Below are 27,744 nucleotides of genomic sequence, written 5' to 3'. Positions count from 1 at the left end.
TGGATACAGCCGACTGAGGAGCTGGGCACGAAGATGGCTTTCTACAGAGAGCATTTTCTTCAGCTCACAACAGCAGATGGTTTTGTGATCAGACCCAGTTACATGGATGTACACTTGTCTCATGCAGTACGATGTGCTATCGGTCAGATTCGCACATCCTCACACCAGCTTGAGATTGAGATTGGCCGATATAGAGGTATACCAGCTGAGGCCTAGATATGCGGAGTATACAATGGGGAGCCAGAGACAGAGTTGCATTATATATGCCGTTGTACTGCATACTATGAGATACGTGGTCGTTTCCACTGTTTATTCAGAGAGGGTTTTGGACCACTTTCCAGAGTCATGGGGTACTAGGACCAGAGGTGTTTGGGATTGTTCTTGCTTGAGCTGCGGAGATATAGAGATAGCTTGCTTAGGCGCACAGAGAGCCAGACTCAGAGGCACATTACAGACTTCTTTAGTCCAACCATCACTGCTCCAGATGGACCACAGCAGCAGCAGGACATGGATACCGCCCACACCAGCGGTACACTGATTGATCGTGCGATTGAGCTTGGGTGGTCGAGACGCCCACGACTACGGAAAGCTCCTCCTTCACTTAACTAGAACTGACAACAACTAGTTCTATTTAGAAGGTAGCCATGCAACAGCCTCTTATTCTTAAGGTCCCAACCATACCCAATGGGTGAAAGAGTGTGCACAAGCGGAAGCAAATAAACATGAGAGAGAAAGATTGCAAGCAAGAACAAGAGCTTTATTAGCTTGAGGTTACAGAGTACATGAGCGTGCAAATAGGGCACCGTTGGATGATTGAATGAATAAAAGAGAGCAACTCTTATATACTTGTGCATGAACCAGGTCGGCTGTAGAAACAGGCCGACATGACCTCCACGACAGCATATGAAGATGCATTATTTTAACCCCCCTCTGCATCTTGAAGTGTGCAAAAAAGTCAGAGGAAAACTGATGACGAAGGTGTGACCATGGACACTCAGCATGGCTAGTATTAAGTACACCGCAGAAACTGCACATGTCGGCTTGTTGTCTTAAGAAAACATAATGCCATTGTAAAGAGCAAAAGAAAATTTGCTTGGCTCCAAACTCAAAGTAGAACTGTGAACACACAACATCTAATAACCTCGAACAAATGAACACGGAACACATCCTGTCCATAGTCTGTGCTGACCAATAATTTTGGAACTCATCCGAACCATGAAGGAAACTTGGTTGATCGTGAACTCACCCGGACCATCAAGTGAACTTGCCTGTCGTTATGCTTGGAACTCCGACACACGGGTCCCATGCTCTAGATTTAATATAAGAGAGCTTTTGAAAGCCCCCTCCTGCCCACAAGCCGTTTCTGGAAGACAGCACGTGGGGGGATGCCCTTAGGATCAGAGAAGGACACCATTCATGTTCTCTCCAGTTTGTAAGGCCTTGGGAGAGCTGGGGTTATCACTAGACGAGTCAGTGTCAGTGTCCTGTGACTTGTCTTTGCCCTTCTTTGAAGACTTGCCCTTGTCCTTGGCTTTGCCTTTGTCCTTTGATTGACAATCCTTTGACAGGTGGCCTTTCTTACCACACTTGTAACACCAACTCCGAACTTTCTTCTGCACCGTCGCGAGTGCCTGATCACGTCCAATAGACGATGAAACTTTCAACTTCCCATGTGAAACTAGGATGGATTCCTCTTCCAAGAGGAGAGTACACATATCATCAAACTCGAGGGAACGTGTTGTGATCTAAACCCGCAAAGCTCGGGAAACCATGTCATAATCTGCAGGAAGCCTGATGAGGAGGAGAGCAGCTAAGTGAGAAGAGGTCAGGGCAGTACGCATTGCCAATAATTGGTCATGGATTACCTTAACCTTCATCACACAAACGACTGCATGGAAGTCCCTGCTGTAAACTCCAGAGAAAAGAGCTGACCCAATAGGTTGATAGACCACATTGTAGAGTCCCGTGCATATAGATCTATTAGCTTTCTCCAAACAGAAGCAGCACAATCCAATGTTTGCATGGCGGGGGAGACCTCTGGTGAGATGGAGTGCAGAGTGAGCTTTTGAGTCTTGATTCTCCCAAGCTGAAAGTTCTGCGAGAAAGGCATCCTCCTGGTCCTGAGTCCACTTCCTAGAGCTGGTAGGGCGTTCAGACCTTCGTTCGTGGCCCTGAACAATCTCCCAGAGTCCCTTGTGTGTGAACCAAACCTTCATCTGTAGCTTCGAGTGATCATAGTTTGAACCACTGAGCTTTTCCTCCTTGTTCATGCAGGGGGGACCCATATCTGTCTCAAAGAAGCTATGTCTCAAACAACCTCTATAGCTAAGCAATCCACGTGCTCTCTCAAGCACCTTTCCACAGGATCCAATTAGGGACTAGTAGCCCCCTCTGAAGATGCAGGCTGGACAGCAACAAGAGAAACCCAAAACACACCACTGGGAACCTCCTACCGTAAAGGGGAGGGGATCTTGGAGGGAGAAGAGCTGATGTGCCACTTGTCTGGCAAAAACATCCTTCAAGAACCTTCCAAAGAATTGATGCCCTTACTGAATTTGCAGCTAGAACTCCTCCACTAGTCTCTGTAGAAGAAAACGCAGCCTGGGGGCTGGCCGACAGCAGTAGGAGGGCTTGTAGATCAAAAAACACAGCTAAGGAAGAAAACGCAGCCACTATTTGAAGTATCTACAACCTAGAGAATCTAGGGAAGCAGAAAACGCAAGGCATAGTTGAAGAAGGAGAGAAGCAGAGCAGATTGTGCAACAGCCAGAGCCTAAGCGTGTGATACCATGAAAGAGTGTGCACTAGCGGAAGCAAATAAACATGAGAGAGAGAAAGATTGCAAGCAAGAACAAGAGCTTTATTAGCTTGAGGTTACAGAGTACAAGAGCCAGCAAATAGGGCACTGTTGGATGAGTGAATGAATAAAAGAGAGAAACTCTTATATACTTGTGCATGAACCAGGTCGGCTGTAGAAACAGGCCGACAGGACCTCCACAATAGCATATGAAGATGCATTATTTTAACAACGGGCTTATTATCTTTTCTATGGTGTGAGCGGGCACGTATTTTGGGCACAAAAAAACCTATCAACGGGAAGTTAGCAGGATCCACTACTCGATCTGGATGACCCTATCAGACTACAGGAGCTGGACATTAGTGACACAGGGCTGCAGATATCATCACAGGAATGTGAGGAGGTCACAGTGTATGGGAGATATTTCTTAGAGCTGGGAGCTGCACATGGTCTCGTTATCTATAACGGGATGGCCCTCCTCCGACCCCCTCACCTCCTTCCCTTCTTGCGGCTCCATGCCCCATAACTGTTGGTATGATGACCAATGCCGAGCCACATGCTCCCGTCTCAAGCATGAGGTACGGATTGGGCAAATCACAAAGTGCCAACGGATCTCTCAACGGCCCACCCAAGGCAAGAAACGGGAGTTTTACGCTCGGAAAGAGGATGTGTTGTACCCGACTTTTCTTAGGGCCGAACTGCAAAGGGGCCTGGAGGAAACTTCGAGGAAATCGGTCCCCCCCCACACCTATCACTTGTCGGACACATGGCATTCTTATGCAGGCTCCCTCTATCATATCCCCCATTAGCCACCCCTACCCCTACCCCTACCCCCACCACCTCCACCTTCTTCAGAAAGGGCATGGTCCTCAAGGCCATTCGTAGACTACGTAATGGGCGAACCTAGGATCATGAGGGACTCATTGCCGAGTACATCTCACATGCCGATGATACCCTGGCGCCCCTACTAGCCTACATGTTCAATAGATCCCTTTGTGAAGGATTTCCACCCTCTTGGTCCACCAACACACCATCACCCCCATCCTCAAAGCCGGAGATCCATCATCGAGGAGGGTAGAGCACGACATCAGAGGATTTATTGCTGCTTTGTGGATTTCCGCAAAGCTTTTGATACTATACCCCGAGCTTGCCTCCTACACTGTCTACGGGAGATAGGAGTCCCATCTGACATGGTTTGGAGCATCATCGCCCTCTATGAGTCCATCTCCGAACGAGTGAGAGCCCCAGAAGGTACATCATAGGAGATTTCCAGCACTATTGGGGTGAAATAGGGCTGCCCTCTATCACCCACTCTTTTTGGCCTCTACATTGGTGAGATCTCGAGCTTCATTGACGGATTAGGTGGGGCTAGTACTTTATGTAGATGACATCGTCCTCCTCTTAGATTCAGCCCAGGGGCTTTAGAGATAGTTGGATGCCTTACAGGACTTTTGCTCTCAACGGGACCTCTTTGTTAACCTTGGTAAAACCAAGGTAATGGTCTTCAATGCTTCTGGCCGCTTCACATCCAAATTGAGCTTCACATATAGAGGTGATCCTGTGGAGATTGTCTCATCCTGTCTACCTTGGTGTCACTTTCAGTGGCCCACACTTCACTCCGGCAACACATGCTAGAGTGACACGGGGATATGTAGCCTTGAGCTTTCTTGAGCGGTAGTGCTTCCAAGCACATTTCTAGGAGCCGAGGACAAAGGGTTGGCTTTTTGACACTCGTCACACTAGCCTTGATGTATGGAGCAGTCTTCTGGTGGCCAGATTTATCCGATGAGGATTCGCAGAGCGAGTTGACAGGCCCCTGTTCTCTTGTATGATCCGTAGCAAACCATTAGTCCCACACCAGATTATCCAGGTAGAGTTTGCTGCAGCCACGATGGTAGTGGATGCACTCTTCCAGACAATCACATACCTCCATCGCATCAGTCACATGGATCCCCACAAGTACTCGAGGCTTGCCTTGGAGTCCTCCAGATAGCTAGCGCTTGAGGGCCTCTCTGGAGTATGGTATGTGAAACCGATCCCGTCAAGTGGGAATAGACTCCGTTGGACACCCACACGCGTAATAGCACAACTTAAATTTCACAATATAAAAGAACAACTCAATAACAACTGAAAACTGAAATGAAATGAAATGTTGATCAATAGACACCAGCACTGGGGCCGGAACGGGCCGACCCCCCCCCCTCAATATATGATATATTATTGGGAGTATTTAAAAGATACAATGCTCCATGGGTTCAATGAACCAGATGATGTCCATGTACAACTGAGATGAATACAGTTACCAAACAAGAGACTTGAAGTAGACATTCGAAGGAGAGCGATCCACTTGAAAAGTCTAGTCTCTATGGTCATGTGCATTCACTGGAATCCGCAGAGAGCGCCCCACTGGTGTTCCAGGACCACGCACAAACAGGCCCTCCCGTACTAACGCCTGGCTCTCCCGATCTCGGCACCCATGGACCGTGGTTCTCCAGAGGCTTGGACTACCCGGCACCCAACGGGTGTTAGCAGCAGAGAGTATCCCTTATCAGATTTACATCAAAGTCCTTTGCTTAAATCTCAATCCACTTACCTGTATCTCGCTAGTGGAAGACAAATACCAGAGGCGCCTAAGTGCAGCTGCATAAAGGCTAGAGAAGGACACCAGGGCGCAGCCGCCCTGCTGGCAAGAGAGAGGAGTTCTGTGCGCAGCCGCCTGTTAGGTGGAGAGGAGAGTGTCTGAGCGCAGCCGTCAGCAAGTGGAGCCGTCAGCAAGTGGAGATGTGTCCGGCGCAGCTGCCTGCAAAGTGTCTAAGCGCAGCCGTCAGCAAGTGGAGAGGTGTCCAGCGCAACTGCCTGCAAAGTGGAGAGGTGCGAAGTTTGTGCGCAGCCGCTAGCAAAGTGGAGAGGAGGGCGTTTGGGCGCAGCCGCCTGCTGGCCAGAGTGTGGCGTGTCTGTGCGCAGCCGCCTGTGTCTGGGCGCAGCCGCCTGTTGGCCAGAGAAAGGTGAGGTCCTTCACACAGTCGAATGCCCCCAAGCTGATGAAGTGGTCGCCTATATGTAAGTGTTGGGGAGGGCACAAGCCCCCCCTAGCTTGCATGGAGGCGGCGAGTTTCAAGGTGGGAGGGTGGGTAGGTGGCCATGCACCCACCCCCACACACGAGGGGTTCCCTTTTACCCTCCATGACCCAAACGTGGGTGCCCAAAAATGGGTGCCCACCCTACCAAGGACACCAAGAAATATTTGGGGAGGGTGTCCACTCATTAATGAGTGTGAACCTGCAACCTTATAAAAACAAAGGTTAAAAAGAATGCTGTAAAATAAACAAGTGCAATACACTTACCACCTGTTCACACGCAACAAAACTCGTCAGAAGACAGAGCAAACTTCACGACTCACTGGCAGGCGTCCCCGCTCAGTAAGTGGCACGTCAAATAGGCAAACACAAGAATACAAGTCATGCGAAAAAAGTTCCAAACATGCAAAACATGAATGCATGTGCAAACAGTATCATGGACATATCTCCGTTTCATGGAACAAGTACTAAACATTTCTGTCGGGCACAATGATGGCACGACAAAAAACATAAATCCCGGTCTTCCTATGGAGTGACAGTCCTATAGGTAAGACATAGATCCAGGCACGAGTCTCCCTATGGAGTGACAATCCCATAGGCAAGACAAGGCACAAATACTAGCTCTTCCATGGTGTGACAATCCCATGGATAGAACACAGTCCAGGTCATACATGGGTGGCACCAGTCTGGCTCTCGTCCATACGACACCATCCTACTAACACATGGGTGGCACCAGTATGGCTCCCATCCATGTTATGCAAAAATACTGGCCCCTTCACATGAGACACCGGCCTGGCCTCAAGTGAATGAGAGACAAATCTGGAGATGGACCAAATGGTCGGCCAATTGGTGACATCCCCCCGGGCTTCCAAAGAGTTGTCCTCAACTGAAAAGCCTCAAGATAAGCCTGCAATAGCTGTGGGTAAACAACAAAATAATCCTCGTTTACCCATTTTGCATCAATGGGCTAATAATTATTGAACTTCACAAGGTATCGCCTGGAAAACTTTCCTACAGGTAGCTTCCTCTCCTTGTGAAAGACAATCTGTTCTGGCTGGAGGATCTCCTCAAGCTCATCAATCTCTGGCGGATCTTGTGTGACAGGCTCTTCTGGATCTGTCTCGACATATTTCCGGAAAAGACTCATATGAAATGCATTGTGAATCTTCCAATGACTAAGTAAAGCAAGCCTGTATGACACTTCATTGATCTTTTGAATCACCTTGAAGGGTCCATAATAGTGAGGAGAAACATGGAAAGAAAGTTTGCCATTCTCATCTGCTTCTCCGAAAGCTTTGTTTGAGATAGAAAGTATCTCAAGCTTTGATGATCTGTCTTGACTACAAATTCAGCCCCAAGAAGATAATGTTTCCATATTTTAAGGCATGAATTACAGCCAAGAGCTCTTTCTCATAGATATCCATATGAAGCTCAGCATCATGCAAACGATGGCTCTCATATGCAATTGCATGACCTTCTTGATTTAGGACAGGCCCTATACAATCGCCACAAGCATCACATTCCACTACGAATGACCTCTGCAAGTTGGGAACAATCAATACGGGTCCACATATGATAGAATGCTTGAGTTGCAAGAAGGCATTCTATTCTTTTGGAGTCCATTGGAAAGTGGCTTTCTTCTTTGTGAGATCATTGTAGGCATATGCTCACTTATGGTAGTGCTATGTGTGAACAGGGCTTAACCAAGGGCATTTTTTCCCATGTGGTTTTTCCCCTTGGACATCAAGTGTGAAAGGACACATATAATATTTTGTAGTTCTATATTATATGGATGTGGCACACATGCAAGGGTTGACTTGCATTTTGTGGATACCACACTTTTGGCTCTCTCTCTCTCTCTCTCTCTCTCTCTCTCTCTCTCTCTCTCTCATTTCTGTGTGTGAGCTTCTCTACCCTGCACCTAACCCTAATGTGCAGGTTTGTGTGTGTGAGCGTGTGAGTCCAACACCCAACATTTGGTATCAGAGCTGGGAGCTGGCCCTGGAGTGGTGGCTGTGCAGAATCTGCAGAAAAAACTGTGAAATTCCGTCGACGCTGTGTTTTTTCCGTCGACTGTGAATTTCCGTCAACGCTGTGTTTTTCCGTCGACGTCCGTCCGTCCGTGGCTTCCGTCCGCCAGTTCCGTCCAACTCCTCCACCATCCGGCCGCCAAATACGGGCGGCACTAGTGGGGAGTCCACCACCTCCTCCCGGGCGGCACCTCCTCTGCAGCCGGCGCCGACCAGCTCCGTCACCGTTCCGGCCGTCAGCGCTCGCCGTTCCGACCAGCGTTCGTCCTCCACCGTCGACGTTCCTGCTCCGGCCGTCGCCCGTCGCTAGTCCAAGGCCACCGTCTACACCTCCGTCGACGTTCCGTTCCAGCCATCTGCACCGGCTCGACCCCGTCGACGTTCCGTTCCAGCCGTCTGCTCCGTCGACGTTCCGTTCCGTTCAGGCCGTCGCCGTTCGCCGACTCGCTCACCCAACACCACCGTGCTTATCAATTTCAGGACAAATTGAAAAAATTGGGCATTTTGCCTGCAATTTGGGGGGTTTTGAAATTGAGGTCAAAATCAGCAAATTGAACCTCTCTAATTTGCAAAAATTTGGGGGTTTTCGAAATTGAGGTCAAAATCAGCAAATTGAACCTCTCTAATTTGCAAAAATTTGGGGGTTTTGAAAATTGAGGTCAAAATTGGCAAATTGAACCTCTTTCACTTGCAGAAATTTGGGGCTTTTGTGAAAATTGGCCAATTAGATGCACATTGAAGCGATTGGAGTGCATACAAATTGGGGATTTTTTGATTGGAGCATGTAATTGGGCATTACAGCTGCGATTTGTCGCGTATGTATACACATTGGGTGTAATTGGACAATTTGGTGCAGGTTTACACTTGCTTTGGTTTGCAGGCATACATTTGCTCAGGACATTTGGTTGCCTGGCAGTGCACATTGGTGCTTGGTTTGCTTGCAGATATATTTTGTTGACATGGCACAGAATGCTACAGATGTATTTGGTGTGCTCACCCAGGAGGACAAGCTGGATGGATCTAACTACTCCCTCTGGAGTTTCATGATCCGTAATTTGCTGGTAGCCAAAGGGCTTTGGGGCATCGTGTGTGGTGATGACACACGCCCACATACCATTCAGCCAGCCACGCCTCAAAGGGGAGGTGCTCAAAGAGCTCCTGATGCAGATCCTGCTCCCACACAAGAGCAGAAGAGATGGGACTCTAGAGATGCACAGGCCATGTCATTGATAGCCCTTTCAGTGAAAAGGACTATTATTCCGCACGTTCGTTCATGCAAGACATCGAAGCTTGCATGGGACACATTGGAAGCAATGTATCAGGTACGCAACAAGGCAAGAGTTGCCTACTTGAAGAGGCAATTGGATCTTCTTTCTATGGATGAGGGTGACTCTATGGCAGATCATCTCACCAAAGTGAAAGATTTGCAGGAACAATTGCTCAACATTGATGAGGTTATCCCAGACAGACAGATGGTCACCAACACTCTTCATTCTTTACCGCCTTCCTACTTGGGCTTTCACACCTCTCTCAACCTCTCGATGAGAGGAGGTGGTGATCCCGTCACTTTTGAAGAGCTCGTGGGTTTACTCTTGCAGGAAGAGCAAACAAGAGCAAACATATCGAGCAACCGTGGTGGAGAAAAGGCATTTACAGCCAAGGATAAGGGTAAAGCAAAGAGCTTTAAGCATGGGGGACAACAGTCTAGCAAGGCTGGTCATGGACAACCCTCTTCTAGTGGTGAAAAGTCTGACAAAGGGGATGCAAACAAGCCCAAAAAGAAGGGCAAATGTCACTACTGCCATAAGCTTGGACACTACATCAGTGAATGTAGGAAAAGGATTGCAAAAGAGAAAAAGAAAGAAGCAGGCAATGCAGTAGTAGTAGCAGACTCTTCGGATGACAAAGCACAGCAATCAGCTAATGTAATCCATGAAGAGTACACTTTTTTGGTCACATGCACTAGTGACACACCAGGTGCTTCAGACACTGATATGTCTTGCATTGCATCTGACAGACAGAATGCATCATGGTATTTTGATAGTGGTGCTTCGAGCCACATCACTTCATGCAAAGATGTATTTCAGCACTTGGTTTATGCTTCAAATGGCCGCACTGTATCATGTGCAGATCATACCACATATCCAGTAAAGGGAATTGGTAATGTCATACTTATTGCAGCCAATGGTGCCAATATATGTATGAAAAATGTATTGTATGTTCCAGGGATAAAGAAAAATCTGCTCTCCATCTCAGCCATAAACGACCAAGGTTTAAAGGTTGAATTTGAAGATGGAAAGTGTTTGGTAAAAGACCCATCAAAGGGTTATGAAATAGTCACTTCTGGAACACGATACAAAGGCTTGTATAAGCTGGACAGCTATGACAAGCGCACTTATGATGCAAATACAGTGGCTGCCCACACTCCTGCTATGCATGATGCAGAGCTATGGCATGCTCGTTTTGGGCATGTAAATTTTCAGAGTTTGATGCTTTTGCAGAAGCATCATATGGTTGATAATATGCCGCCTCTTGAGTCTCCACCAAGACATGTATGTGAGGGGTGTATTTTGGGAAAGATGCAACGGAAACCATTCCCCAAAGATGGAGCTGTTAGAGCTGAAAGTAAATTACAGCTCATACATAGTGATGTATGTGGTCCAATGCGGACACCATCCATAGGGGGGCATCTTTACTTTGTCACATTCATTGATGACTACTCCAGGTTTGCTTGGGCTTACCCTTTGAAAGCAAAAGAAGATGTGTTTACATGCTTTCGACACTTTGTAGCAATGGCTGAAAATATGTGTGCATGTAAAGTCCAAACACTCCGCTCAGATAGAGGTGGAGAATACATGTCAAATGCATTCAAGGATTATATGCTTCAACAGGGCATCAAACACCAATGTACTGTGCCTTATACACCGCAGCAGAATGGTGTAGCTGAGAGGAAAAATAGATCTCTCATGGAGATGGCAAGATGCATGGTGAAAGCACAAAAGTTGCCTCACAAATTTTGGATGGAAGCTATAATGTGTGCAACTCATGTGTTGAACAGGTGTCCAACAAAAGCTTTGAAAACCAAAACACCATTTGAGGCTTGGTATAGCCGAAAGCCAACAGTGGATTATATGCGTACATTTGGGTGTTTGGCATATGCACATGTGCCAGAACAACTCCGAACAAAGCTTGATGACAAAGCAATTAAATGCATTTTTGTGGGCTACAGCAATGAAAGCAAAGGATACCGTCTTTATAATCCAACTACACGAAGGATTTTTGTAAGTAGAGATGTGGTATTTGCTGAAAATTCAGAACAGCCCATGGTCAGCTTGTATAAAAGCAATGATACAGGCTTACAGGACATGTTTGATGGACTTTTACCCATTGCAATTAGGGGGGATTCAGATCAGCCAGCCCCTACACAAGAAAATCCACATGTAGAACATGTGGAACAGCCAGCCATTCAGCCCCCTTCTGTGGAAGAAGTGGAAGATCTTGTCAGGGAAGAGCAAACAGCCATAGACACAGCCAAGTCAGTGCCAAGATGGTTGCTGAAAACTTTGCAAGAAAGCAAACTTGCAGCTCCACTCACAGGTAGAACAAGGGCTAGTTCCAGCCATGCTTTGAATGTACATCGTGGGGAGTCTGCATTCGCAATGGGTGGTCTCTTTGATTCAGAAGAGCCTTCTTCTTATGAAGAAGCACATGAGAATGAGCATTGGTTGCAAGCTATGCAAGCTGAAATTTCTTCTATCATGAAGAATAATACATGGGATCTTGTGGAATTGCCTAAAGGCAAGCATGTAATTGGCACAAAGTGGGTGTACAAAGTCAAAAGAAAGTCTGATGGTACTATTGACAGGTACAAAGCAAGACTTGTGGCTAAAGGCTACTCCCAGAAAAAGGGAATAGATTATGAAGAAACTTTTGCTCCTACTTCGAGAATGACCACAATAAGATCTGTGATTGCATTGGCTGCCCATAAAGGATGGAAAGTGCATCAATTGGATATCAAAACTGCATTCTTAAATGGGGATTTACAGGAGGAAGTATATGTAAATCAGCCCATTGGTTTTGTAGTTCCTGGTGAGGAACATAAAGTATGCAGGTTGCACAAAGCATTGTATGGGTTAAAGCAAGCTCCAAGAGCTTGGTATGATAAGATACATGCTCATCTAACCAGCCAAGGTTATGAGAATAGTCCAGCTGAAAGCACATTATATGTGAAGAAAACCAATGCCGATATTCTCATAGTCATCTTGTATGTAGATGACATGCTCATTACAGGTACAAGCAAAGCACAAATTTCAGATTTCAAAGCTGATTTGAAAGCTGAATTTGATATGTCAGATTTGGAGCCTTTACACTACTATCTCGGCATACAGTTTATGCATACAGATGATGGCATTGTTATGCAGCAAACTAAGTACATAAAAAGTTTGCTAAAAAGGTTTCACATGGATGAATGTAAGCCCATTTCTACTCCGGTAGAACCAGGTGTACGGCTTACTATGCATGATATTGGAGAGCCTTTTGAGGCCGGCCTTTACAGCCAGGCAGTGGGATGCCTCATTTACTTGTGTAACACGAGGCCAGACATATCTTTTGGGGTGTCTTTGTTGAGCAAATTCATGCACAGCCCAGGCACAAAGCATTGGCAAGCAGTCAAACGCATTTTTCGATATCTTAAGGGTACCCTGGATCTTGGTTTGTTCTATCCCAGGGGGGGCAGCTTGCAGCTTTATGCATACAGTGATTCAGATTGGGCTGGTGATTATGATACCAGGCAATCCACCAGTGGGAATTGTTTTTTTCTTGGCAGCTCATGCATATCTTGGTTGAGTAAAAAGCAACCCACTGTTGCTACATCTACTTGTGAGGCTGAGTACAGGGCAGTCTTTACAGCTACAGTAGATTGTGTATGGTTGAGGAGACTATTGACTGATCTTCGTGAGTGTCAGCAGACACCCACCACCATTCTCACTGATAACCAGAGTGCTATGGCTGTGGCACGAAATCCAGTATTTCATGCACGTACCAAGCACATAGAGATTCATTATCACTATGTCAGAGAGAGGCTACATGCAGGGGAGATCAGTTTATCTTATTGCCCTACACAAGATAATGTTGCAGATCTATTCACAAAGGCTTTACCTCGAGAAAAGTTTGAAGCTTTCCGCAAAGCTTTGGGCTTACTCTCATACAGAGAGTGATCTGCTTCCTTGTACACGTTCACACTTCCACTACAGGGGGGATTTGTAGGCATATGCTCACTTATGGTAGTGCTATGTGTGAACAGGGCTTAACCAAGGGCATTTTTTTCCATGTGGTTTTTCCCCTTGGACATCAAGTGTGAAAGGACACATATAATATTTTGTAGTTCTGTATTATATGGATGTGGCACACATGCAAGGGTTGACTTGCATTTTGTGGATACCACACTTTTGGCTCTCTCTCTCTCTCTCTCTCTCATTTCTGTGTGTGAGCTTCTCTACCCTGCACCTAACCCTAATGTGCAGGTTTGTGTGTGTGAGTGTGTGAGTCCAACACCCAACAATCATGTAGAGGGGTGGCTATCATAGCAAAATGCCTTATGAAACGTCTGTAATATGAACATAATCCCAGAAAACTACATACTTGATGTACATTTTGCAACTCTGGCCAATTCCGAATGGTTTCTATCTTGGCAGGATCCATTCTTACTCCATCCTTGGATACAATGTGACCCAAATAATGTATCTCTGAAAGAAAGAACTCACTTTTCTTGGCATTAACGAAAAGTTTATGCTTCTGCAACTCTTCCAACATTGTGACCAAATGAGCTCTATGTTTCTGCTCATTCTTGGAGAAAACCAAGATGTCATCAAAGAATACACCTGTGAATTTGCGATGGGATCGGAATATCCTATCCATCATACGATTAAATGTGACAGGAGCATTGGTGAGACCGAAAGGCATCACCAAAAATTCATACAATCCAGCTGCTGTCCTGAATGCAGTTTTGTGGACATCTTGTGGCACCACTCGTATTTGGTGATAACCACTCTTCAAATCAAGACGGCTGAAACAAGCCGAGCCATCAAGCTTATCCAAATTGTCATCAATACGCAGGATTGGGAATCTATTCTTGATGGTAAGCTTATTTAAAGCTCTATAGTCCACACAAATGCGGAATGACCCGTCTTTCTTTTGAACAAGAAGCACGGGAGAGCAATAAGGTGAGAAACTTGGCTGAACCAAACCTTTCTCTAAAAGCTCATTTACCTGCTTCATGATCTCTTCTTGTTGTGCGGCACTCACACGGTATGCGGGTTTATTAGGTGGAGAACTGCCTGGCACAAGATCTATGCGATGATCCTCGGGCCTTTGGGGAGGTAATTCACCTGGCAATGCATCAGCAAAACAATCGTTGAATGCATGAAGAAAATTCAGCCTATCGTAAGTCATAGCATCCACATTTTGATGACTTGGTACAATGCTATCACGAACAAAAACCAAGTACACAGAAAGACTCTTTTTCATTGCTTTATTAATCTGGATGTGAGATACAAGTGGGATGGAATCCCCTTCCTTGCTGGCATCAATGAAATGCATGCGGTCTCTATGCATAAAAGAAATCATGTTTATCTTGTACTCTTTGCGGGGCTCAAGCCTATGATGCCATGGCTTGCCCAGCAATACATCACATCCATTAAGTGGTGTAACTAAGAAATGCTCATGATCAAGGTAACCCTGGATATCTATGCGCAACTTCCCTATCAGTGGGGTAACCTGCACCTCTTTATCAATAAAGGCAGCTTTTGCTTCAATCTGAGGTCCCATGTTCTCAACCTTAACACCCAAGGTAGTTGCCATTTGAATAGAGATGAAGTTATCAGTTGGACAATCATCAAACATGAATAAGTCGAGCTGATCCTTGATTTGACCCCATGCTTTGCATACCATCCGTTCTTTTGCATCATGTTTTGTGTTTCCCTGCACATTGGGAACTGCATGCACATTAGCCTTGGTTTGGTTGTCCTCATGCTTTGGTTTGCGGTCAGGGCATTGTCGAAACATGTGCTCTTTGTTGCCACAAGAAAAACATTTCCTCTCCTTGGCATATTGCTCCCTTTGCTCGGGGGTCAAGCCAAATTTGTTCTTCTTTGGCCCATGATCTTTAGATGAGGTATTTTCAACTTTACCTCCCTTTTGGGTCTCCTGGAAGCTCTTTTTAGGTGGCTGTCCACCTTTTTGCAGATTTGGGACAGCCTTATCTTTGCCCTGTGCAATTCAATGCCTGAACGATAAGCAAGTTGCAATCCGGAGCGAAACTTCCTCTTTCTTTCATCCTCAGTGATTTGCATAAAAAGAGTTACCTCAAGCAACACTTTCCAAAACTTATTGACATACTGTTGCACACTTTCATTATCTCTTTGCTCAAGTCTATCCCACTTTTGGGTGAGAGTTTGCTCTGCATTAGGTGGCAAGAACTGGGCATAAAATCTGTCCTTAAACTCTGTCCAGGTGTAAATGGGGTCTTTGGTGATCTTTTCAGTGATCCACCAATGAGCAGCGGTCCCCTTCAAGAACATGCTAGCATGGCGTACTTTAGACTTCTCAGTGAAGTCCTCATCGCTAAAAGCAATGTCAAACTGTGCCCCAAATGCTAACACCTTGGAAGCATCATGCTCTCCATGAAAAACATCAAACTTAACAACTTGTCACCTGCTTTAAATTCCTTGAGCTTTCTGGCATGAGGCTCATGGTCCTCTCTTTTTCTTTTCCCCTTATCCAACGGGGCAGCCCTATCTGCATAGGCTCCATGGGCCATCATTGAAGTTTCATGAAGCATGGTGGCATGTGCTCCACGAATCTGAGAATCAGATACATGTGATCTTCCTGCATAAGGCAATGTCTCTCCATGAGACAACTCAGTAGGCAAGGCTCTTCTAGTGGCAGACCTGTCACCCCCTCCTTGGGATACATGCCTTGAATGCATGTGACCATCATGCCTTCCATGAGCACTAGCATACATATACCTGTCAGCCTTTGTGCCTTGTGGAGAAGATGCTTGACGAGAGGTGGCTGTCACCTCTTCCCTTTGCATAAATGACCTCAACCTTTGAGATGCGGGATCTCCATGCTTCAAGCGAGGTGGATTTCTGAATTTCAGCTCTCCATCTTCCCCCTCTTTGATGTCACCTTTGCGGAGGAGGTAGGAAAGTGCCAACTCCCTTGGCTTCTTGCCCACTTCTCGTGCCATGGACTCAAAAGTCATGTCTACCATTCCATCGGCTTTCCTGGCTTCAATGGCACTTTGCACATGGGGATCTTCATGCAAAAATTTCAGCTCTTGCTCTTGTGCCTGCAAAAGCTTTCTCATATGCTCCAATTCAGCCCTCATTGCATCAGGCTCTTCTTCTTGCATAACTGTCTTTCCTCGAGACAGTTGTCCCCTTGAATCTCTATCATTCACCCTCTCAAGGGGCTTGTGCCTTCCCTGTAAAGCATCAGAACCACGAGAGGCACTAGATGGCCTCCTCGAATTAGGCACTTCCAAAGGGTTGCCTTGGCTGTCCATTGTGTTAAGTGTGCTAAAAACGGGGTGTCCAATACACAGGTTTGTTTCCCCACTAAGAAGAGGGAAATAACCGTGCTCTGATACCAATGAAACCGATCCCGTCAAGTGGGAAAAGACTCCATTGGACAGCCACACTCGTAATAGCACAACTTAAATTTCACAATATAAAAGAACAACTCAATAACAACTGAAAACTAAAATGAAATGAAATGTTGATCAATGCACACTAGCACTGGGACCGGAATGGACCGACCCCCCCCCCCCCTCAATATATGATATATTATTGGGAGTATTTAAAAGATACAATGCTCCATGGGTTCAATGAACCAGATGATGTCCATTTACAACTGAGATGAATACAGTTACCAAACAAGAGACTTGAAGTAGACATTCGAAGGAGAGCGATCCACTTGAAAAGTCTAGTCTCTACGGTCCCCTGCCTTCACTGGAATCCGCAGAGAGCGTCCCACTGGTGTTCCAGGACCACGCACAAACAGGCGCTCCCGTACTAACGCCTGGCTCTCCCGATCTCGGCACCCATGGACCGTGGTTCTCCAGAGGCTTGGACTACCCGGCACCGAACGGGTGTTAGCAGCAGAGAGTATCCCTTATCAGATTTACATCAAAGTCCTTTGCTTAAATCTCAATCCACTTACCTGTATCTCTCTAGTGGAAGACAAATACCAAAGGCGCCTAAGTGCAGCTGCATAAAGGCTAGAGAAGGACGCCAGGGCACAGCCGCCTGCTAGCAAGAGAGAAGAGTTCTGTGCACAGCCGCCTGTTAGGTGGAGAGGAGAGCGTCTGAGCACAGCTGTCATTCAGTGGAGAGGTGTCCGGCGCAGCCGCCTGCAAAGTGGAGAGGTGCGAAGTTTGTGCGCAGCCGCTAGCAAAGTGGAGAGGAGGGCGTCTGGGCGCAGCCGCCTGCTGGCCAGAGTGTGGCGTGTCTGTGCGCAGCCGCTTGTGTCTGGGCGCAGCCGCCTCTTGGCCAGAGAAAGGTGAGGTCCTGCACACAGTCGAATGCCCCCTAGCTGATGAAGTGGTCGCCTATATGTAAGTGTTGGGGAGGGCACAAGTCCAACAGCTGGCCGGCCCCCCCTAGCTTGCATGGAGGCGGCCAGTTCCAAGGTGGGGGGGTGGGTAGGTGGCCATGCACCCACCCCCACACACGAGGGGTTCCCTTTTACCCTCCATGACCCAAACGTGGGTGCCTAAAAATGGGTGCCCACCCTACCAAGGACACCAAGAAATATTTGGGGAGGGTGTCCACTCATTAACGAGTGTGAACCTGCAACCTTATAAAAACAAAGGTTAAAAAGAATGCTATAAAATAAACAAGTGCAATACACTTACCACCTGTTCACACGCAACAAAACTCGTCAGAAGACAGAGCAAACTTCACGACTCACTGGCAGGCGTCCCCGCTCAGTAAGTGGCACGTCAAACAGGCAAACACAAGAATACAAGTCATGCGAAAACAGTTCCAAACATGCAAAACATGAATGCATGTGCAAACAGTATCATGGACATATCTCCGGTTCATGGAACAAGTACTAAACATTTCTGTCGGGCACAATGATGGCACGACAGAAAACATAAATCCCGGTCTTCCTATGGAGTGACAGTCCCATAGGTAAGACAGATCCAGGCACGAGCCTCCCTATGGAGCGACAATCCCATAGGCAAGACATGGCACAAATACTGGCTCTTCCATGGCGTGACAATCCCATGGATAGAACACGGTCCAGGTCATACACGGGTGGCACCAGTCTGGCTCCCGTCCATACAACACCATCCTGCTAACACACGGGTGGCACCAATCTGGCTCCTGTCCATGTTATGCAAAAAATACTGGCCCCTTCACATGAGACACCGGCCCGGTCTCAAGTGAACGAGACACAAATCTGGAGGTGGACCAAATGGTCGGCCAATTGGTGACAGTATGCATTAGTTTCCACTTGGTTCTTTGTATATGGGCTCCGCATGGACCACCTACTTCAACCTTAATATATGAAAAAAAAATCACCGTGTAAGGATGTCGTTTTTCCCAGCGCACCAAACGGGGATGACGACTACAGATTCTATGAAGAAGCCCCGTCGAGCTGATGTTGTTGCGCTACATTGTTGAGGGTCGTCTAGAGTTTGTTCTCCTCTCTCTGGCTTAGAGATGGCTGATGCTTGCTCTGCTGATTGGTGCCTCCTCTCTCTTGCATTGTGTGTGAGCTAGGATGTTGATCGGTGGACAAGAATGCACCTCTAGCGCTATTGGACTTGCCGCCTCTTACATGCTTTGCTGTAGCTCAATGGAGACGTCAAGCTTGTTGTGTGTACCTCTGGTATTGCAAGCAAGGCTTGAAGGTGCCAAAGAATGGAGGTGTTGCTTGTTGCCTTTGCTTGTTTGAAGGCTAAAGATGACGTCTGGGCTGTACCGCCTGCCTCTACTGGTCTGCGCAGCTATTGTCCTTTTTCTCTGCTCCGCACAATTCCTCACTAAGAGAAGCTACTGCCTAAGAGCTAGAATGAGTAATGTTGAGCTTGTCTCTCTCTCTCTCTCTCTCTAAACTATACCAAGTGAATTCTAATGAGTATAAGCAAGAGAAGAAAAGAAACCCTAATCAATGTCCTAATAAATCTTCTAATCACTTGCTTAAACTAAACAACCTGTGCTCTTATACCATATTAGCAAAATGGATTAGAGAGGTTAAACTCTTGAGAGCTTCACGATTCATGGTGGATCAAACAAGCACATAGGTATAGTTACCATACGTCTTTAAAACGGGAAGTATTATACGAGTTTTATACTTTTAAAAACCTTTTTTATTTTTGGAAAAGTTTTTAAAATAAGTTTTTTATTCATTAAATTTTTTTAGCTATAATTGTGGCTCGTATATATAGTTTTTGAGCTTAGGAACCACAGATTTCATGTATAAAAGTTAAACTTGTGCATAAAAACTCAAGAGTGAACAATTTAAAGCCTATGGCTATTATACTTCATTAAATCATAATGGTAATACATTCACATGGTCCCAGGCCCCCATGGGTCTGGTGGCGGCAATGCCATTCAACATTAACTTTAATGTTGATTTACGAATGACCATTCAACATTAACCATTCCTGTACATTGTAAACTTTAAAAACCTAAAGAATGATAACTGAAGAACAATCAAGGCGATAGAGGCTAGAGCTAAGAGACAACAGGTAATATAATCCACCATCCATGATCAAAGTCGAATCAAAATGAAGTTTGGGGTAACTTCCAAGGCCCAAGTGGCAAGGGCAAAGACCAAGCAAGTGCAAGTGCTCAAAAACTCAAAAACTATGTAGTGTGAGGATGTTGCATCACATGCAGCAACTACACAAAACACTACACATAACACAAGTGCCAAGTACAAACGAAATAAAAATAATATCAGGACTCAAGATTGGCACTATAGAGTCTACACATCCATCTCAACATCAGATGCCTTAGCCTCTGAATCTGTAGTGTAAGTAGATGAATCATCCGAATCATCTGTATTTGTAGTGTAGACGCTTTTGCTCTAGTATCCTCAACTGTCGCACATCTCCACCAGTCAAATCATCGATGTACTCCCTCCAGTCATCCTCCAACTCCTTTAATAAGAATTGCCCAAAAAAAAATGGAAAAAAAAGCTGGCTAAAAAAAAACACATCCCAAAAACTCGGACATTTTGAAACGTACACGTTTTTTATTTTTTCAAAAAAACGTGTTTTTTTGCAACTATGCACATAAGCATGATCAACAATGGTAAACAGATTAGGGAGCTTAATCAAACTCATGGATCATTAGAGGAGGTAAACAAGCAACTTTATTCATAATGGGGTGTCTCTTATATAGGCTGAATACAAAGCATAAGGGGCCAAGTTAACTCCTATGATTTCTCCTAGATTCTCTCCCGGAATATATCCTAGTCCCACTATTCTCTCCATGATTCTAGATCCCTAGATACATCGTGGGCTGATTGGCATCTACCTAGCCACTTGCAAATGTAGAGATTCCTCAGTAACTAAGTTGCTTTTACAATGATGAAAATAACCTTAGATCATATGACCCTTTCACACATAAATGACTAGGGATATTTGGTGAACATTACCAACACAAGTCCCCCAAGAGCCTAATGGGCAGCAGTGGTGGACCCCTCGCAAGTGTTGTCACCGATGTTGCGGTAGGCATGGTAGGGACCAAAACCCTTTTGGCAATCAGTGTTTGATCCAGAGATGACTGGTCACAATAGCAGTTGGCAAGTTTCCTTGCACATTTTAGTGCTGAGGAGGCGAGGTTGGAATGTTAGCATGAGCAGTGTGTGATGCAAGGCGGTTGTGCAATTTTCAGGATAGTTGGCAACTTGGATGAGGTGGATATGGTCTTTTCCTTTATTGGGATGATTTTTTGTATGGACACCATACAACTGAGGACAACTGTAGTTTTAGTAGGGGAGAATGTGACACATCTTCGAGTAAGCAGTGGACTACTTTTGTGTGCTATGTTTGAACAGCCAGGTTTGGGGCCAATGTAGCAGTGCATTGGGTGCCCAGGAATGCCTAGGTAAGAAACCTATGGATGGGACACCCTTTGGGCACAATATTGAAGCATTTGAAATATTATTTTTCAGGATAAAAATGGCTGGCCAACCTGAATCCAACTTGGCATGTTCTCCTGATAAAAAGGGGGATTTGGTGCTCATCACAATTTCTTGAGCACACTCAAGAGCGACCACCTGAGGGTTGATTGGAGGTGCTGGAAATAGATCTACAGCAAAACGTTGGGCTGAGAGCTAGCATCTAACAGCAGTGTTAGGGATGAGATCAAAAATCACCTTTTTCAGTAGCTTTTTGTACTTCAAAAATTCTATCGTAAACCTTTTCATTGTACATACGTACAGTAGCATTGTTTGCGCTTGCATTTCTATTACACTGCTCTCTATCTCTCTGTTAACACTTGCACATAGTCACGGATGCTTTAAGGGGGGTGGGGTGGAAAAGCCACACTGGTGCCTGGAATGCCAAACTAGACGAGAGTCCCCTCAGGTGGGAGGGCTCGAGGTGTGCAGCTCCTTGTTGCTGCATATGGTTGGAGTTTCTTGTCAAACACTTTCATATCCCGGGAGCATGTGGATAAGGTTCGCTCAAATGGAGGGGATTGTCTCCGCTGGTGGGCTGACGGAAATTGGAATCCTCGATAACCTCATTGCATATATTCGAAACCTCAATCCTACTGATAAGCTCCCATCTCTGGTCAGCGTGGTCACCTGGGTGGTCTGAGAGATACTGGGTCTAGAGAGACACCGGGGCTGAAGTAGGGATGGTCATGATCTGAAAGTGGGCGAACTGAAGTGCTGAGCCGGCATTGTTATCCTCAAAAGAGGAGTGCTAGGCTAGCCTTTGTGGCCAAGGCAATAGTCTCGTGGGTAAAGTGTTTGGTGGGTGCTTGGCTCGACAATGAACAAGCATAAGAATCCTCCACCACGGGGCTCACACTTGGTTGAGTACTTTAGGTACGGTTCGGTACGCATACGAGTACGTAAAGTACGCATCGGGATGAGTACTTTAAATACATTCACTTTTTTAAAATAATGTGTATATAAAAAAAACACATATTATAAATCATTCATAATTTAGTAACACTGGAACACAAAGATGCACGAAAAACAATTGAAATTCAAACATGTATGCTATATAAATGTCAAATAAGCTATCAAATGAGCTGCACAGAATACAACATGAAGTCCTGTTGAAGCTGACATCCTAGTACATACTACAAAGTACAAACGCCAATAGCCATATGGCCGGCTCTCACTCATCATCATCCAAGCCTGAAGATGAGGATGATGAGTAGTCCCCATTTGTGATATGATTCCCATCAAAATCATGTAGTGGCTCCCGCTCCCCCACATCACCTGGTATATCAGTACCCGATATCTCCTCAACAATGGTAGAGGTCCTAGGTATCTCCTTTGGAAGAGTCTGCATCTGGTGCTCTTGACCTCCTCTACTGATTGCTCTTGCAGCTCTCCCTCTCGAATGTGCACCACGAGTATACACCCTAGTGCCACTAGAGGTGGAAGGACGACTTTGTTGAGCTAAAGAAGTGAGGGAACTGGTCGTGAGAGCTTGAGACCGAGCTTGAGTGTCTCGTCTATCAATGGCCTCGAGCTCTCTATGAAGCTGTCTCTCTACCAAGACATGAAGAGGCCAAGATATTTATTATGTGGGGCTGCCTCGTGTCACTCCAACCATCTGAAATGATGGTGCAACCAGACTTCTTCCAACCTTCTTTGATAGGTTGGAGAGAAGTCTTGATCCTCTCCTTCTCTTCCTCCAATATGGTGGTCCTCATCTTGTTGTAATCTAAACTTGTGCACCCAGACACACTGCCTACAGTTGCAACAACGGCAATCATCCTCTTCCACTGGTCCGTGCGTAGTATATTCAAAGAGAGATTGCACTCAATCCCTTGGGGCAAGGCGGCACCTTGGGGCAATTATGTGGCAAGACTTATTTGCTGTACTAATTCTTTCTACTTGCTTCTTCCCTTAGTGCTAGGCTTCATTATGGCCGAGTCTGCCTTGCATCTTCGGAGGTTTGACAGAAACTCAGTATGAAGGGCTTTGTGTGAATATATGCTCTTATGTGTGTGTGTGTGTGGAGTGCGTGTGTGAGAGCATATCTTGATACAGAGTTCTACACCCACTATTGGGCACTGATGACGTTAGTGGGGATGTTGTAGTATCTAGTCCATACTATGCATATAATGGAGTTGATAGTTATATAGTCTTGTGGGTTGACTACCATGAGTATAACATGCACGTTTCTAAAAGGTGAATTTGGGCATGTTCTTGGATTCATCTGGTATATATATTGAGGGTCCAGGAAAGTTTCCTATGATTGGGGGAATTTTGGGCATTCAAGGGGAATAATGAATTCCAATTGAATCTTGAAATTGAGGAAAATTTTAAAAAAATGGGGATTAAATTAGGGATGTTCAAGGGGCTGAATTTCTGAAAATGAATCATGAAATTGAGGGAAAATTTAAAAAAATTGGGTTTAAATTAGGGGGATTTGAATTGGGGATTAAATTAGGGATGTTCAACGAGGTAAATTTTTTTTAATGAATCATGAAATTGGCATTTGGATCTAAGAAATTTGATGTGCAACTTGACATCCATTTGCTTAAACAAAGAGAATAGTCCTCCCTTAAATTCAAGAGCTTTTGAATATCCGTGTATGAGTACAAAACTCTTATTTTCCTTTAGTGGGAAGGATGGTAGGCATGAGAGAAGGATCTGCTTCTCTGAAACCTCTATAGAAACATCCTTTTCCTCTGGAACAATTAAACTTGCTTAAAAATTTGTAGCATCAAAATCCCTACTCATTATTTCTTCTTGTTCTATATCCATGACCATTTCTACATCATGCATTTCTTCTTGATTTTCAATGTCCCCTAAAAATGCTACATGATGCTGGACATTGAAACTGTTAAGAGTGCTCTTTTCAGCATTCTCAATTCTTGATTTTGCATGCAAATAGAAAAGGAAAGCCACATGATGCTGAAGAAGCCTGCATTTCCTACTATGTAACTTGCACTGCTCCATAGTGACTTTCACATGGTCAGGAAGTATATCATACTTTTTCTATAACCTAGCCTTTTCTAAAGATGTCTGTGCCAACATGCCAAGATGTTTAAACCTCATACCTTCATAACATTATTATCTACTATCAATGCCAAGAAAGCTTGCATTTCTTCTTCATAATATTCCTTGAAGTGATCAATGACTGAACTCATGTTAAATCTTACATTGAAGGATTCCCTACTATAGGACTCAAACAAATATTGTGCACCTACAAGCTGCATAGGAAGTCAAATAGTTTCTCTGCTATGTTTCCTCTGTCACACACAGGATCACCTTCATCACAAAAAAATGGGTTTAAATTAGGAGGATTTAATTGGGGATAATTAGTTTAATTAAGGGTATTAAAACTAATTTAGTTAAGGGTTGAGAGAGAGAGAGAGAGAGAGAGAGAGAGCTGTGGTTGCACCTTGGGGCAAGGCGGCAGGTACGGGTACTACGGCAGTAGTAGTACAGTGCAGGTATGGGATACGCAACGGCAGCACAAAACGAGGTGAAGAGGAAAAAAAAAGAGGTACAGAACCCTATCGCACGCAAAAGCGACCCGTTTGGGAATTGTAAAAAAATAGTCCACGTCACCTGATCCGTACGTCGTACGCAACGTGCGGATCTGCACTGTACGTACTGTACGAATCCGTACTAGAACGGAATGCAACTATGGCCCACACCGGCGGCACGTGGCAAGACAGCCTACGATGGCTAGCCAGGTGCTCACTGCGAGGCTTGAGTGGGCCACCGGCCCACCAGCCAGCGGAAGAGGACCTTTTAGAGGTGAAAGCTGTCGTGAGAAGCTTGTGAGAAAGGGAGTGGAGATGGTATGCGCCCTCCAATGGGTGGCTGCGGCAGGCGTGCTGTCTTTCTTTTGTAGCTGAATGCGGCATCCCAGCTGGGCTGAGTTCTCAAAGAAGGAAAATCCAGGTTGCTCATGTCATGGAGCAGGGTCTCTCCACTGCCACTTTCCTAAGTGTTCATGTTGCCAAGCCAGAGGGTAGTTCTCCTGGAGCCACAAACGCCATGAGGGGTCGACTTTGCGAGGGCAGGAGTTGATGTGCTGTGTCATCTATGGTCCTGGAAGCCGACTATATACCCTCTTATGGGGAGCGAGAAAGTGTCACATGCAAAAGCTCTGGGATTCTTCTTTCAGCCCTAAACACCTTCCTAGAACATGCTGATGCAAACGCAAGCAAAGTGATGCAGAAAAGAGAGAGAGATAGCGTGAGTTTCAGTATTCATATAGTACAAAAGGGATGTACAACTTGGCTAGCCTTTGGCTGCCCTTCAAAAAGGTTATTTGACCCTAGTGACTCAGCCCCTGAATGAAATAACCTTAGTGACTCAGCCCCTGAATGACTAAATGACTCAACAATTAACTTGGCATAGCCTTTTATAGGCTCTTCTGATGCAAGAGACCTGGTCGACCTGCAGTCGACCAAAAGAATACTCTACCCGACCTGAACACTGTGTCGGGCACTGTAGCTACGGCTGACAGGCTCCTATTCCATTCCGGGGTTCTCCTGCACCCAACTGAGCTTGGCTCATGCCCAAAACCTCTTTCTTTTCTTGCTGCCTATTAGAGATTAGCTCTTGGATTGAGCATGCACATGTCTTGCTTATGACATCCCCCTCTGCTAAACTTGATGACGGGATTCCAACCTGTGATCCCGGATGACTGTCTCTCTCCTCATGGATTCCCAAACCTGTCATCCTTCCCTTCCTGGCAACCTTTTCACTGAAAACTAGCCGGTCTCTAAATCCACTCCAAATCTGATGAAGATCTGTGCATCTGTTCCACTTTGTCCCCTATCCCTACATACCTTGTTCCTGAACACTTTCTTTGGTCTTCTTTTCCTGAGTATTGAGTCTCACACTCTCACTGCACCCCTTGGAGGATCATCCTCCCTTGGAATTGTTGCCTGAAAGCCTTTCTTGGTATGCCCAAGTGGCACCCGACTCATAGGACTACCATTCCCCTTGGGTCTTGTGGAGCACCACCAGGGAACTTCTTCCATGTCTGCTTGGATTGTGCACCTTCATGTGGGACACCACAAGTGTTTAGCATTGATGAACCTGATATTGATACAAAGTTGCGTGGTCACCACACCACCAAAAGATCAAGACACGGGCAATGGTTTCATCCATGCGCGATGCACTAAGGGCGGGTTGGACAGGCGGGACAAGGACATCAACAATATCTCAGAATCAGCCTGCAGCTCAAATACCAATGTCACATGCGCAAGCTTTGGGAGTCTTCTTTTGGCCCTGAACACCTTAGAACATGCTGATGTAAAACGCAAGCAAAGAGATGGAGAGAAGAGAGAGAGATAGCTGAGTTTCTGTATATTCATATAGGACAAAAACGATGTACAACTTGGCTAGCCTTTGGCTGCCCTTCAAAAAGGTTATCTGACTCCATGAAGTCCTATCCTACTGACTCGGCCCCTGAAGGATTGAATGACTCAACATAACTTGGCATAGCCTTTCATAGGTTCTTCTGATAAAAGAGACCTGTCCGACGGCCAGCAGAATACTCTACCCGACCTAAACATTGTCAGCCAGCACTGTAGCTGTAGCTGACAGGCTCCTGTTCCGTTCTGGGGTTCTCCTGCACCCAACTGAGCCTGGCTCATGCCCAAAATGTATCTTTTCCTGCTGCCTATCAGAGATTAGCTTGACAGAAAGACCTACTCGGATGAGAATATGGTGGGAAGAACCGGGCTCTGGCTGCCTACCACAGATGCTAAGGGGTGCTGCCTACCACAAATGGGGTAGTCACTACTGCCACTGAGATGCCACAGTGTGAAAGCACACAGCTAGGCCTCCTCCTTCGTCCTCATAGAAGATTGTTGGGCCAGCCCTCCACCTGCCAGGCTCCTGTCCCCAGGAAACAGTGTGGGCAGTGGCAGGGTTGGAAGTCCAAAGGCAGAGAATACGCCACCAAACCTGCTGGACCTTCAGGCAATCCCGAAGGAAGTATTGCTGAACGTCATCAGGGCGGTCACATTTTGCGGCAAGCTGTGGGCTTCCTGAGGTTGTGAGGTTGGTGCCCACTGCAAGGCTTCAGTGTGCCATCAACCATTAGAACACCTTGTGGGGGAGGAAGTTGCTAAAGAGGCACTGCTAGAAATCCTCAACAACAAGGGTGGTTGGGATTCCCTGAGCCTGCTAGTGAGGGGACGCAGTGGGGGTACCGTCAATCTGCTGCAGGAGAGTGCGATGCCCCAATCTGGCTGAGTCCTCTGGGATTCCCTGAGCGGTACCATCAATCTGCTGCAGGAGAATGCGACGCCCCAATAGAAGAAGGGAGTGGGGAGATCTGCGGGAGGGGCAGTGGGGTTGTGCCAGTTCCACTCACTCCCCTTGACATGCACCAAGGGTCTGTTCTCCCAAAGCCATAGGTGCCGCGATGCGACTCCCATGACCTCGAGGGGGGGTTGGGGGGGGGGGGGGGGGGTTGGGGTTTCCATCTGCCACTTCCTCTTCTGGAGGTCCTTACCGCGGTAGCAGTGGTAGCCGCCAACAGGCTGCCACTGTGTGTGTGGAGGGCAGGGGGGTGGGTTTTTCATGCTGGTCATGAGTGGGAGCTCCAGCTCTTCTTTCTCTACATTGCCATACATGTTTGGCATATCTGTTG

At 46.1% G+C, this 27,744-nt stretch overlaps 1 protein-coding gene across 2 annotated transcripts in view; it reads left to right on the top strand.

The window, feature by feature from the left end:
* LOC147623498 (uncharacterized) overlaps positions 1 to 27,744 on the top strand; it is a 51,180-nt gene that overhangs the window by 22,229 nt on the left and 1,207 nt on the right. The window lies entirely within an intron of this gene.

This window comes from Cibotium barometz, chromosome 27 (assembly GCF_041138505.1).
Source record: "Cibotium barometz isolate CiBa-2024 chromosome 27, ASM4113850v1, whole genome shotgun sequence".
In the NCBI taxonomy this organism is placed as follows: domain Eukaryota; kingdom Viridiplantae; phylum Streptophyta; class Polypodiopsida; order Cyatheales; family Cibotiaceae; genus Cibotium; species Cibotium barometz.
This window is presented reverse-complemented; position numbering and strand designations above follow the sequence as displayed.